General features: G+C 33.3%; 1 long non-coding RNA gene across 3 annotated transcripts in view; it reads left to right on the top strand.

Annotated features, from left to right (window-relative positions):
* Nucleotides 1-11891, top strand: part of LOC138858007 (uncharacterized) — a 137449-nt gene extending 125558 nt beyond the window's left edge. For all 3 annotated transcript variants that reach the window (XR_011397278.1, XR_011397315.1, XR_011397296.1), the window contains exon 2: nt 11707-11891. This is a non-coding gene — a long non-coding RNA (uncharacterized lncRNA). The remainder of the gene's footprint in view (nt 1-11706) is intronic.
* The last annotated feature ends 2341 nt before the right edge of the window (nt 11892-14232 follow it).

The following is a 14232-nucleotide window of genomic DNA, read 5'->3' on the forward strand; positions in this document are numbered from 1 at the left end:
TAAATTTTATCTCTGGGATAGTATAAGATGACTTTACAGGAGCCGCGTTCAAAGTTAGATAGTAGGCGTGTTGATGCTAGATTTGCATAGTAAAAAGTGAAAGATTCAGATGGAATTTAAAGTAGTGTTATATGGGAAATAGGCGTGGTTGTAATCCGATTTCACCCATTTTCGCACTATAATATAGAAATATGAAAAAACGGTAACATTGAACCTATTAGGGGGTGGGACCACGCCCTCTTTTTAAACAATTATTTAACGGCAGATTCTTCTCCCTAATGTGATCCTGTATACCAAATAACAGTTTTGTATCTTATTGTGAAGATTAGTTATGGCAATTTATTTGCTTTTTATTAATGGCGTTTTGTTGGTGTGGCATTAGTCCGAATAGGCCCATCTGCAATACCAACCGTCTTACGGTATCAAGAAACATGTGTTTCAAGTTTCATAAAGATATCTCAATTTTTACTCACGTTACAGCTTGCACAGACGGACGTACGGACAGACTGTCACCCGGATTTCAACCCGTCTCCTCATCCTGATCATTAATATACATAACCCTTTATTTAACTCGATTAGTTTTAGGTGATAGAAACAACCGTTAGGTGAACAAAACTATTATACTCTGTAGCACCATGATGCGAGAGTATAATAAATAATTGCCAGGATCAAAGCCCGAGAAATTACTTCAGGTGTTGGCAAAATTTTATGGTAAAGGAAATATTGATCCGATTCAACCAATTTTTGACACAAAAACATACTATTATCGAGAGTTTCATTTATTTATTATACTCTCGCATCATGGTGCTACAGAGTATAATAAATAAATGAAACTCTCGATAATAGTATGTTTTTGTGTCAAAAATTGGTTGAATCGGATCAATATTTCCTTTACCATAAAATTTTGCCAACACCTGAAGTAATTTCTCGGGCTTTGATCCTGGCAAGTTGCGAGAGTATAAAATTTGCGGTTACGCCCGAACTTAGAACTTCCTTACTTTTTTTTTATAACAATGGCCTCTTAATATAATGTTTAAGACCATTGTCTTGTTTTTGTTCCTTATATTTTTCCGTTTAAACTTAAGAATATTATGTAAATATCATAACTAATAATTGAATAAAATCTTAAAGTGCACATATGAATTTTTTTAATTGGTTAGGTCGTCCAATTTAGCGGAATACAAAACGCCATTAATCAAAAACAGATAAATTGCCACAACTAAGCTCCACAATAAGATACAGGATCACATCAGGGTAGAGCATCTGCAATTTAAAAGGTCTTTCAAAAGTGAGCGTGGTCCCGCCCCCGAATAGGTTTAATGTTGATATCTCCTAAACCGCTGAAAATATAATAACAAAATTTAGTGAAAACAAATGTTTTTTGACACTTGTTCTGTCAGTGTGGAAATGGGTGAAATCGGGTGATAACCCCGCCTACTTCACATATAACGGTACTGTTAAAAACTACTAAAAGCACGATGAAGCAAGTACTAAACACGCCAGAGACATTAAGTTGTATGTCTACGATGGTGTGAAATGGATTTATATGAACCGCGTATAAAATAAAACAGTGGGCGTGGCACCGCCCACTTTTAGGTGAACACTTATATCTTGGGACGTGCTTAACCGATTTCAACCAAACTCTGAACACAATACTCTTTTTATATTTCTATGTTATGGTGGGAAAATGAGAGAAATCGGATTACAACCACGCCTATTTAGCATATAACACCATTTTAATTTCCATCTGATTCTTTCAGTTTCCACTATGCAAATCAAGAAACAATGATGTATCGGGGTAAACCTGCGCGTGAATAATGCGCTTAAAGTATGCCTCATTGTGGCCAAAATTTGTCTAAATCGAACCAAAACTGTTTGAGACCCTAGGTTCTGAATATGTGGACCCACTGCCTATAGTTGACGTTTTACCGAAAATATCGATCAATGCGTAAGATATATAATTGTAATTCATATAGTAAAATAAATAATTGAAACTCTCGACAATAGTATGTTTCTGTGTAAAAAATGGGCTGAATCGGGTCAATACTTCCTTTAATATGATCCTTTGATTCTTGCAAGTAACGAGAGTATATAATTTTCGGTTACGCCCAAACTTCCATACTTGTTTTTGTTAAAAATATATAGTAGTGCCAAAAATAAATAAAATCGTTTCAGTACTACCCCCACCTCCCATATACCTTAGATAAGAAAATTTGCCTTCCGATTGACTATACCGTATATATCAGTCAATACGTAAGATATCTTAGCAAAATTAACTAACCGTATAATATTGAATATCCTATAGTTTAATTCCCAAAATATGTGAAATGAAATTATGCTATATACGAGTATATTGATTTTTTTTCTTCTAACATCCTTACGTTATATTCTAACAAAACCTATTCCGAATATGTGGGTCAGTGCGTAAGTTATTTAGTTATTTATTTATTTATTTAACAGAAATATAATTATAAATAATTATATTACAGTTTAAAGGCACTAGCGACGAAGGCTATCGGCCTGTTTTTAGTTATAAAATTGTTTGAAAATATATTAACGAGTGTACTAGAGCAATGTGAAAGGTTAATGCTACAAGCTCAGAGATTTCTCTGTCCCAAGTATACCGTGTATAGAGCTTTCTGACTTTCTAGGTGGATTAGCGCGGAATATGAATACAGTTAATCTAGACTTTGGTTTTAACTAATATATTATATTAAATTTAGCCTCTTCGGTTAAGATGATTTTAATATAGGTAAAATATAACAATAAAACCAAGTGAGTCTGTGACCTATAATATTATATAACTTAATAAAATGCCAAATTTGATTGTAATCCATTTACGATTTTGTCGAGTAATGAATGTGTTCGCCTAACGATTTTGTAACATAAAGTGTTATAATCTTATTTAAGTGCGTATGTTAAGATGCAAAACTGTTAGTACACGTGATCGCAGTGGCGGGTAACAATTGCGGGGTAAAATAATTTAAAAGAGGCGTGACCCCGCCCCCCAAATATTTTAATATACATATCTTCAAAATCGCTAAAGCTGACGCAACCCTACACTTTATACACTGCGAAAATAAGTAAAATCAGATGATAACCACGTCTACTCGCAATATAACGGTTATGTTGAATAACCGCACCACAATCATTAAATTTCACAAGAAATATGGTAGCGAAAGCCTTTATTGGAGCAGATACTAAAATTAGGCAAGGGACGTGGCCTTGAAGGTATCAGAACAAAAGAACTCGAACACCGAGTATGCACTGTATATGGTAGCTTTTTTACCGGAGATATCGGTACATATGTGAGCTCTAGTATTAAAATTCGGGCAGAATATGTATTTTTTTGTCGAGTATTTCCCTGGCTGTGATCCTTGCAAGTTGCGAGGGTATAAAATGTTCGGTTACTCCCGAACTCAGCCCTTCTTTACTTGTTGAATATAAAGTTTTGCCAAGACCTGAAGTTATTTCCCCGGTAGATGTGCTATTTTAATGAAATTAGGTGGATTTTTAAACCATAATGCGATCCTGTTATTAATATTTTCCTCATATGTACAATATATTACATTTAGCCCCTTTGATTGTGATTATGTCACCTACTATAACTTTTTTGAGGTTTATTTTAACATAAATATCTGAGACACGAAGCAAAATGTTGTAATGAGTGAGTCTATAACCCATAGTATACCTAAGTTAATAAGATACCAAATATGATTTAAATACATTTGTAATTTCGAGGAGTAGCGATTTTGAATATTTTCGCAATGTTTTTTAATATAAGTACACCTGAACGTATTTATCCGGTTTTGATCCTTAAATATTGCGAAAGTCTAAAATATTTGGTTACACAGCGCTTCCGTACCTGTTTAATACGAGTATTACATTAACTTTGCTACCGCATGAAAGCATTTCCACTGCTTTGATACTTTCAAATAGGGAGAGTATAAAATGTTTGGTTGCACCCGACAACTCTGCAGAAAACCCTTCGAGAAGTAAACCAATTTGACCATCGGCACACCATGAACCTTCTTTGAATTCAGCGTTCTCTAATATAGGTAAAATAAAATATATTTACGTTTATCTATAAAGTAGGAAATGTAACGCGAAGTCAACTTCTTGATAAATCAAGAATTAACATCATATACAATAATATTGTACTTTACTCAGCCACCCTAATTCCAAATTTTATATTAATCACGTATAAACTTGCTGTTTATTGTACATTAGTTATGGTTGTACTTAAATTTCTATTATGACAATGCATACAAAAACTATGCTATGTATTGATGTTAGCTGCATCCACCCCATTTATATGGTAAATAATGTATGTAGTTAGGTCGTGTTTCATTTTAAAGCGTAACCGGACAATTCGATATTTATCCATTTTAAACCACAACAAAGAAAAGGCAGAGACAAGAATGAATGTTTTCTAAATTTCAATTCTTTCAAACTGACAAACCCAGGCATTATATAAAGAACATTGCAGTATGATTAATAACCGTAACTTTCCCGAATCGTATTACACGATATTATGTAATCGTTTTCGAAATATTTACCATTATTTGGTTATAGGTAGCAGCCGCCATAATCTATTGTTTTCTTTGACATATTAATGTAAAAGTAGAATCTTGTATGAGCAAGTACAGGGTGGCTCACGAATCGTGCTACAAAGAAAACCCGTAATAACTTCTTTTTAATCAATGCATTGATATTTTTTGATTGTATAGAAAATTTTATTATATATTATATAATTTATTATTTTTAAAAACTATGGACAGCAAATGACCTCCACGCTTATGCGACACCTAATTAAAAAATTATTCATTGCGGCTTGATGGGTTGAAGTCGGGATTGTCTCAATTATCGAATTTTATTCACTCCATATACCGGAATTTCGCTTGTTTACATTTCCGTTTAGATCAAAATGGATCTCATCAGACATAAACAGGCAATTTATCACGTTATTGTCTTCTTCGGCCATTTCAATCATTTTTTGGCAAAATATAAGGCGAATATGGAAATCGAGAGGGTTTAACCGACTTGTTATTTGAACTTTGTACGGAAACAGGTATAAGGCATCACGAATTATTCGTTGTAATGAAAGTCTGCTAACTCCGAGTTGCGCCGATAAGTTGCGAGTCAAAACTCTTGGATTTGCCTATCTAAACCCTCTTTTCGGTATCCCAAGCATTCATTTTAAAAAAAAACTTAAATTATAACCTGCCAAATAAAAAAAAAGTACAGTAAGTTGATTACTTATTATTGCGGTGTGTTACTCTGTATAATGCATAAAGCTGCTTATAATTTGAGTTAACCAAATTACCTTCAAAAGAAATTAAATTTTAACACTAAGTTCGGTTTTTTCATCATGTAGATGTTTATGAATGTATAAACACAAAATATTTCTGGAGAACTATTTAAAAAAAAATTTAAATCCAAAATCATAATTTCATTATCAATGAAAAGATTCTCAAAGCTTGAGTAAATAATAAATACATTCAAATATAAACACTTGTGAAGATAAAAACACATTCAAGTTAAAAGTTAACACTCAAATTTAATGTTAGATGTTATAACATGTCGACTTGAGTTGAATAATATAATAAATAACTACATTTGAAATAAAACTTAAAATACAATTTATGATATACATAATCATAGTTGTATTATAGTGAACATCGAAAATCACAAATATTTGAAATACCGGTAAATTATAATCCTATACATTTTTAACAGTTTATTAATGCAAAAAAGCAACCCTTTTTACTTTACTTTTTTACTGGTACGGCATCTAAAGCGTAAAAATCAAATTATGTACAAGAATTGTTAAATAAAAAAGTTCTCCCTACAAGTTGTATCGGTGAATTTATATGCAGCTATATGCTATAGTTGTCTGATCTGAACAAAATCTTTGGAGACTGTAGCGATTCCTTGGATAATAATCTATGGGTGTTACAAACGTACTCTGATTAGGGTATAACAAATTAAAATACAGTGACAAAATATTGTATTTACGAAAACTAGTAAGGAAGTAACCGAACATTTTATACTTTTGCAAGATCTAAGCCGAGAAAATACTTTGAATTAAAAAATATTGCGTTAAAGTTCAATATTCGTTTTTCGTCGATATAATGAATAGATGACAATCAAATTTCGTATCTTACCTAAGTTATAGGTCATAAAATCACTTAGTCCGATATATTTATGTGTATTAAGATCAAATTAGGTAGATAGGTAGAGTGGCTGTCTGACTACGCACATAGGCCTATAGGAGACCAATTGTGATACCACCGGGACTAATATTCCCTCACTCTATTGTCTCAGCACTCTTCTTTGGTAGGGAAGACAATATTGGGGAATTTAGTTTCAATTCTATTGGATTGCGAAAATCCGTGGTAGTAGGTAGAAACGGGAACTTACTAAGTATCTTAGATGCCCCTTATTGCAGGCGACTAATTGGGAGTATTCCCTCAGTCTGAGAGCTGACTTCGCTGCCACTTGCTTACAGAACAAATCTGTTGGCAGTTAATGCAAAATAACGTTTAGTGAGTGACTTGGCGTTGTTCTAAGAGCTCCACTGATGCATATACTGGCTGCTCTTTGTATGCTTCCCATACGCCTGACCGCGTATTTCCTTTTCATTATTGGCCATTCCAATATTCCGTATGTTATGATCGGCCTAACAACTACAGTGTAGAGCCAATGAGCTACCCGAGGCATTAGCCCCCATTTGGGGCACACCATCCGTTTGCAGATGTAGAGTGTTGTAGCTACTTTCTTCACCCTAGTATCTAAGTTTAGTTTCCATGAAAGCTTCCTGTCTAAGAATATTCCTAAGTAGCTTGCCGTATCTATTGGGTATATGAGAAAAAGTGCCTAAAACCTTGTTTAAAGGAATCAATTTTATAAATATTCAACTAGTGGTTACGCAAATATCTAAGAAATTGACAGAAGGACAGACAATTATCATACAAAAATTATCTCTATATTTAATTAAGACAACTCACATATTGACCAATATATGTGGTATAAAGTCAATCGGAAATCTTTATATTAGGTATATCGGAGCTAGTGGAACTAATGAGTCGATCTCCCATTTCTGGTACACGGGAACTTTATCAACGTCAACTATATAACATTAAGATATCTCAAAGATAGACTGATATTTGGTCCGCATATTCGGTATCTGGGACTTCAAAATTTATGGTCTGAGTTCGGCCATTTTATCCCGATGTTTTCATTGGTGCTTGATTTGCAAGTATATACCGTAAAATGACAAAACCGCATAGAATTCGAAATTGTGATGTGTAGGAAGTAGGCGAGGTTTTGATCTGATCTCGCAAATTTTCCCAACATAGCATTTTAATGATGGAATAATGTTATGCATCAAATAGTTGAACACGGTGTAGAAGCTCCTGAGATATCCAATTTCATCTTCAAGTGGGCAATGAACACTGTCCAAGTTTTAAGATGAGTACTATCCAACTCAACTCTTTTGTATCATACTCAGATGTAGAACTTTAGGTATTCATTTAGTAAGTTATCGAACTTTTAATAGCTTCTAAAATAATCTTTATATGGCGTGGTTATATGTATGTAGAAATTATCAAGAAAACGAGACGGGTTGAATTCCGGTTGACTGTCTATCCGTACAAACAGTAACTTGAGTAAAAATGTAGATGTTTTGACGAAACTTGGTACACGTGTTCGGTATTGTAGATAGGCGTAATCGGAGCACTGTCGTTCCGTTAATTGAAAACCTATAAAGCGCCGTACCTTAGAGGAAAATTAAGATACAATACATATAACACTAGGTGCAGTGAATCGAAATAGGGCGGGCATCTGTGGTTAAACATTTTTTTAAAGTTCTTAATAAGTTTATTGTACATATCACACAAACCACTAAAGCTATGTTCACAACAATTTTTTTCGGCACCTTCACCCACAAAATTAAAATAGGTAGATTCGGATAAGGATCTAAGCCACTCCCCATACAACGGTTATATTTAAAACTACCAAAAATGCAATAACTGATTTTTTATAGACGTCAAAAGCATTTTTATCTTGCATTGTAAAAATGGAGCAACCCAAACTACTTCCTATATATAACAATTTTAAAAGCAATCTGACTCTTTTATTTTAGAGTTCATTAATCGAGAGAGCATATATTTTTGATAATGATATGTCGTAATACCAAAGTTGGATAAAATCGGATCAGTATATCCACCAACTCCCATATATCTTGTATAAAAATATCAAACTTCCGGTTGGCTTTATATCGTATATATCGATCAACATGGAAGATATCTTAGCAAAATTAGGTGATCGTAAAATATTGTATATACTATAGTTTAGCGCAAAAATTCCTATCCTGTGAAATCGATTCACGAATAAACCCCATATGAGTAAAAACACGTCAAGTGTTGTTTTAATTTGTTATCTACCGGTTTGCGTTGAAAAGTAGGATATTTTTCTTCGTCATCTTTGATCACATCATTCTTGTTGACTTCAGGACATTTATTCCCTGGTAATTCACCAAGAATTTTAGGTTTTCGGCCTGAATAAATAGTCTGTTCACATGAATTGCACATATAATCTTCAAAAAAATCTTTAAAACCATGAGCGCGGTTTTTTGTTATTAAAAATAACTGTTTTGTAATTTTTTTTGTTAAATGGATTGAAGCATTTATTAACGAGGCTCATGATTGATTATCAACGAAATTACGAATGGCTCGAAATATTCGTTTGTTATTCAAGTCTATACGCGCGGCAGCGCGCTACACCGGCAGCGCTGACCGCCAGTCATACAAATTTTTTTTGCTTAATCTAATCGCGATCAGTCAAATTTTTTTGCGGATTTCGTTAAGTTAATGTTTATTACAAAATACTGAAAAAAAAATTTAATTTTTTGATGGCGAAGTTTGTAAGCTCAGTCAGTTGTAAACTTAAAAGTTAATTAACAACAGAAAACAAAAAAAATTGTAATTCACACATATTTTCTCAAAGTACAAGTGTTGAACTATTGTATAAGTCCTGAAAATCTCATTAAAAATCACCAATAGTTTTTTAATTATTAATTTTTTAACTAAAAGTAGTAAAGAATTTCACATAAAAAAATTATTGTTAAAATTTAAATTTAAAAAAACTGAGCGGGGGATTACTTGTTCATGTTGACTACTTTATGAAAAAATACTCACATTCAAATTGATGATCAGGTGGAAAATGGGGGGTCCACTTAACGTGTTTTTACTCATATACTACATATACAAAGTCAAACGTAAGTACATAAATTCAGTCAAACCCTTTATCTAGCCGCAATATACACAGTATATGACATAAAACCGTTTACCTTGGTCAAAATGTGTGATATTTTAATTAAATTAAGAGGACAATTTTTCTAAAAAATATTGTGGGTTAGCTCTGAATATGAATGAAAATAGTTCAGACTTTGTGTTAAACTTCATATCTATTGTATAATATACTGATTTTCGATCATCTGATTGATGTTTTCCTCACACGTATATACGCAATGTATTAAATTTAGCCATTACATTTTTATTACATATGTATATCTCTTTTGACATAATTAACTTTATTTTAATATTATATAAATAGTTCGGAAAAGTAAAATGTGGTAAGTGAATCTATGACCAATAACATAAATTAATAAGAACCAAATTTAGTCCATTCGTCTTCTTCAAATAATTCATGTTAAATTCTTATGAAACACTTTTAATTTAAAATGCAATTGCGAGAGTATACAATGTTCAGTTAGACCCGAACTTGGCCGTTTATTACTTGATTGTCTTAACCGCATTTAGTGGGTGTGAAAACAGTCCGATTCCATCGACGTCAGTAAGGTTACGAAATGAGGCAGGAAATATCATTACCATCAATAGCGAGGCATATAACAATATAGCCTAGACGGGTAGTTGCGATTCTTTGTCTATAAAAAGTATTGCATCCGCAAAAAACATATTCTACTGTTTCATATTCTTCTACCTCTTGGCATTTTTTACAGTAATCGTCGTAATGTACCGTCAGACATTCCTTTTCAATTTCAATAGTCAGCATGTGCGGCCAATATTCCATTTGTCTACTTGTTGATACAAGGCAGGGACTGTTTCCACCGAGACTCAGCTATATCTACAACATGTTTGTCGCTTAAAAATCTACAAGAAGCCAGATTCGTAAATATTCCCTCTTTATCTCAGTCTACTTAATTGTAAGGTGGTGCTGATCTGGCACATTCGTCTGCTTCACAGTTATCTGGAATATCATAGCACCTGATTGCGATGTTTTAAGAGTCCCATTGATATTTATATATAAATATTACCTTGACTTTCCATGCAATTTAACTGCAGTGCCCCTTTGAGAATGGTTACTAACCAGACTTTTATGTGGATGGAATTTCTGTGATTAAGCGTAGAATTTACCGTCGGTTGCTGGCGAATTGAATGGCTTAAAACTACTTATGTCCCAGCATACATTAAATCTGATACTACAAGTTCATATGCATGAATCTATGAAGGATCTATCTCTACTTCTGTGTCTAGTGCGCACTCAGCAGAATGGTGGCATGAGCTGCCTGGTAAGTGAGTGTCCATTAGTAGGCTCTTTCACTATTACAAGAGCTCTTCACTGGATACTGTTCAAGTGTGATGCACCAACTAAGCCATTATTTTCTTTATATGAGACGCTTTTGCCGTAGCCTCATTATCATTACAGAAATATTTCCAAGATTTCTATTTCCTTTTCTTATCTCTTTTTTTTATGACCTTAGAATAATATAGTAACTGAAATTGTTGACCCTGATTACATTTTTTTTCAATATACATTGCGGTAGCGGTTATAGACGAAAAACTGAAAAGTTGACAAATCTACATACAGTTCCAAAGTCGTACTATATTCACGGATTCCGGAGTTTGATAACGGAAAATTTTTTTACTTTCTTTTTCGTGTTTATTATTGAACTTAGTTGCAGTGTGGACACTTGAATAGCTACAATAAGCTCCCGCAAGAAATATCAGTTGGCATACGAAATTTTAAGATAAAATGTAGACATGAAAAAACTTATATGTTGAAATTGCTAAAATTTTAAAGAAGAGTCGAGTGACGGTACAGACCATTGTAAAACCTTGAAAAATAATGGTTCTACCGAAGTTAAGCCTCTCAGTGGTCATTCGAGAAAGCTATCTCCTAGAAGCGTCATCTTGAATCTTAAGGGGTTACATGGGTTTCGCTGTTTCAAAAAAAATTTTTTTATTGTCGTTTTTAATTCTATAACATCTCTACAATATTATCCCAAAAAAAAGTTGATGTAAGTAATAGTTTTGGAGATACAGCTTTGAAAAGTTGCGTGCTCCAGGTCAGCTATATGGTCACTTAAAACTTTAAACGCGTTTTTCTCGAAGCTGTTTTTTCAAAGACGGTTGTCAAGATTTCTCGCAAAGTACTCAACCGATCTTAATGAAATTTTACATAGGTATTTGAGATATAATTTTCTTCATCTTGCTGCGGAGGATTTTTTTTTGTTCAAATACAACTATCTAAAAAAAAGGAATGTCGAGCAAATTTGACCGAAATTTTCATTTTGTTGGAAAAAGGTCTGCCAAAATTCCAATTTTACTTTTTTTTCCTTCGTTCAAACACGAGTTTATGGTCTTAACTAAAACACATATATTTATTTTTTTTTCATTTTAGATGATCCTGTCAGGAGTTATACTGACAACGCGGACGCACTTTTTCTTCGAGGGGTCACCGGAAATGACGTTACAATGGCGGAGTTTTAATTTTTTTTTTGAAAATCTCAGAAATTATTCGTTAAATGTGTATCTTTAAGATAGAAAAAAGTTTGAATTAAATAAATAATTTTTTACCCAACGAAACCCATGTAACCCCTAAAGAAATGGAAAAATATTCAAAAGTCACCGCTCTAAAATTAGCCGAACACATAGCAAATAGGTGACAAACGAGTATTCTTTCATAAACAATATAAAGAACTTTAATACATACTTTAACATACCACCTCAAAGCTCAGTTTTAAATATATAATATTTAAATACGTCTAGAACATTTTAGAGGAAAGAATTCGAAAAATCAGATTTTTACCGTTGTTACACTTAAAGAACCCATATTAGGAGCTCGGGGAACAGCATTACACCTGCAAAGTTGGCAAAGTTTATAGAATCGATGCCAAGGCGGCTTTAAGCAGTTAAAGATGCCAACAGAAAGAGGACGAAGTACTGTTGGCACGCGTTTAATTAGAGCTAGTGAAGCTATTTTGCTATGATGATGATTTATTTGAAGAACACGCATTAGTTAATGTTTTGTCTGCATCCTCTTGTGAGTCGCTTAAAAGCTCTTTCTCAGAATAAAATTTTGAGGTTCTGCTAACAAGTTCAAACCTCAAGGAGTCCCACCTTGCTCGGTATGTTCGACATCGTTCAAGAACTCCATGAGGTCTTCCTCGACCTCACACATCTCATTGGCATAAGATTTATAAGTCATAATTAACCTATGTGAATCCATAACTGATCTTCCCGTCACTTTTTCCAAGCAGTTCGATGGATTCCTTTCTTCATGAGAGTAAGATCTGCATCGTGACCCTTTTAGCCTCTACGGAATCGGAATCAAGTGCTTGAATGGGAAACTCTTTCATTTGACGAAGTATCTTCACGAAATTTTGCACGGATTTTTATTCAAGACAACAATGTTATCTCCGAAAAAATTATTTATATCGGACCACTATAGCATATAGCTGCCATATTAACTGAACGCTCGGAGTAAAGTGCTTGCATGTAAGATTTGTTTATTTGACGAAGTATCTTCACGAAATTAGGCACGAGTTATCGCTTAAGGCAACAAATTATTCTCCGCAGAAATTGGTCAGATCAGATCACTATATCATATAGCTACCATACAAATTGGTCGTTCGGAATCAAGTTCTTGTAAGAGGCCTTTGTATTTGTGAACCGTGCAACCGAAGTTACCGGGTTTTTTTTTTGTGTTTATATATTTTATCTGATCTTTTCACTTTGTAGTTCACAAGTTAAGCTACAATGAATACATGATGATAAAACTTTTCACGTATCATGACTAAAAATTGTCAAAATCGGACTATAACTGTATATGTTCAAACCCCCAAGTACAAAATGTGTGGACCTAAGTGATTGTGGCATTGTCCCCATAGATTAAATATTTAAATATTTTCGAACTTCCGCTATCCGGACTTTATACCCTTTATACTATTAAAACTGGATATATATATGTATATCGATCAATATGTGAGTTATCTTAATGAAATTCAAAGCAAATCTCTTTCGAACAAGAGTTTATCTTTGTGCCTAGAATAGTTGTCCTAGCTCCCATATAACCAAGATAAGAATTTTTAAGTATCCGTTTGAATTTACACCTTGTACATATATTTGTCAATATGTGGAGTTATTTTAATGAAACTGAAAAGGCATTTTTTCGGGTAATGATGTACTAATGCCTAAAATAGGTAAAACAAGTCAATACTACCCCTAGCTCCCATATACTCGTACATATGTACATAAAATAAGAATTTAAATATTTCGGTTGGCTGTATACCGTATATATCGGTCTTTAAACTGGATATACTATTATTTAATTTCGAAAATATGCGAAACGAGTTCAAGAGTTACCCAGCCTGGTATACTTCCTTTAATTAATTTCCTTATTTCAGAAGATTTTGTGCCCAATATGTCGGTCGCTGTGCGAATACTATCTCATTTAAGTTAATTAGATGGATTTTATTATCAATAATTCGGGCAAACAAAATCTAGTAATGAAACTAAGTGAGTCTATGACCAATAATATAACACTACATAAATTAATAAGATACCAAATTTCATTAAGCATGAAAACGTCAGAGTCAGACGTTCGTCGGTCGCGAACTAGGCCTTCAGTTTTTAAGATATTTATTTGAAATTTTGCAGACATCCTTTTATGGACAACTTTTTTATTTGATAAAATATCTTCGCGAAATTCGACATTTGACGGATCACTTTAGCATATAGCTGCCATGAAAACGAATCGATCAAAATCCTGTTCTTGTTTGGAAAACTTTTTCATTTAAAAGGATATCTTTACAAAATTGGGCATAGATTATTGTCCAAGGCAACTCTACAATCTCCGCAGAAATTCAGATCGGGCGACTATAGCATGTAGCTGCCATACAAACTGACCGATCAAAATCATGTTCTT

This window comes from Bactrocera oleae, chromosome 2 (assembly GCF_042242935.1).
Source record: "Bactrocera oleae isolate idBacOlea1 chromosome 2, idBacOlea1, whole genome shotgun sequence".
NCBI classification, from domain to species: Eukaryota; Metazoa; Arthropoda; class Insecta; order Diptera; family Tephritidae; genus Bactrocera; species Bactrocera oleae.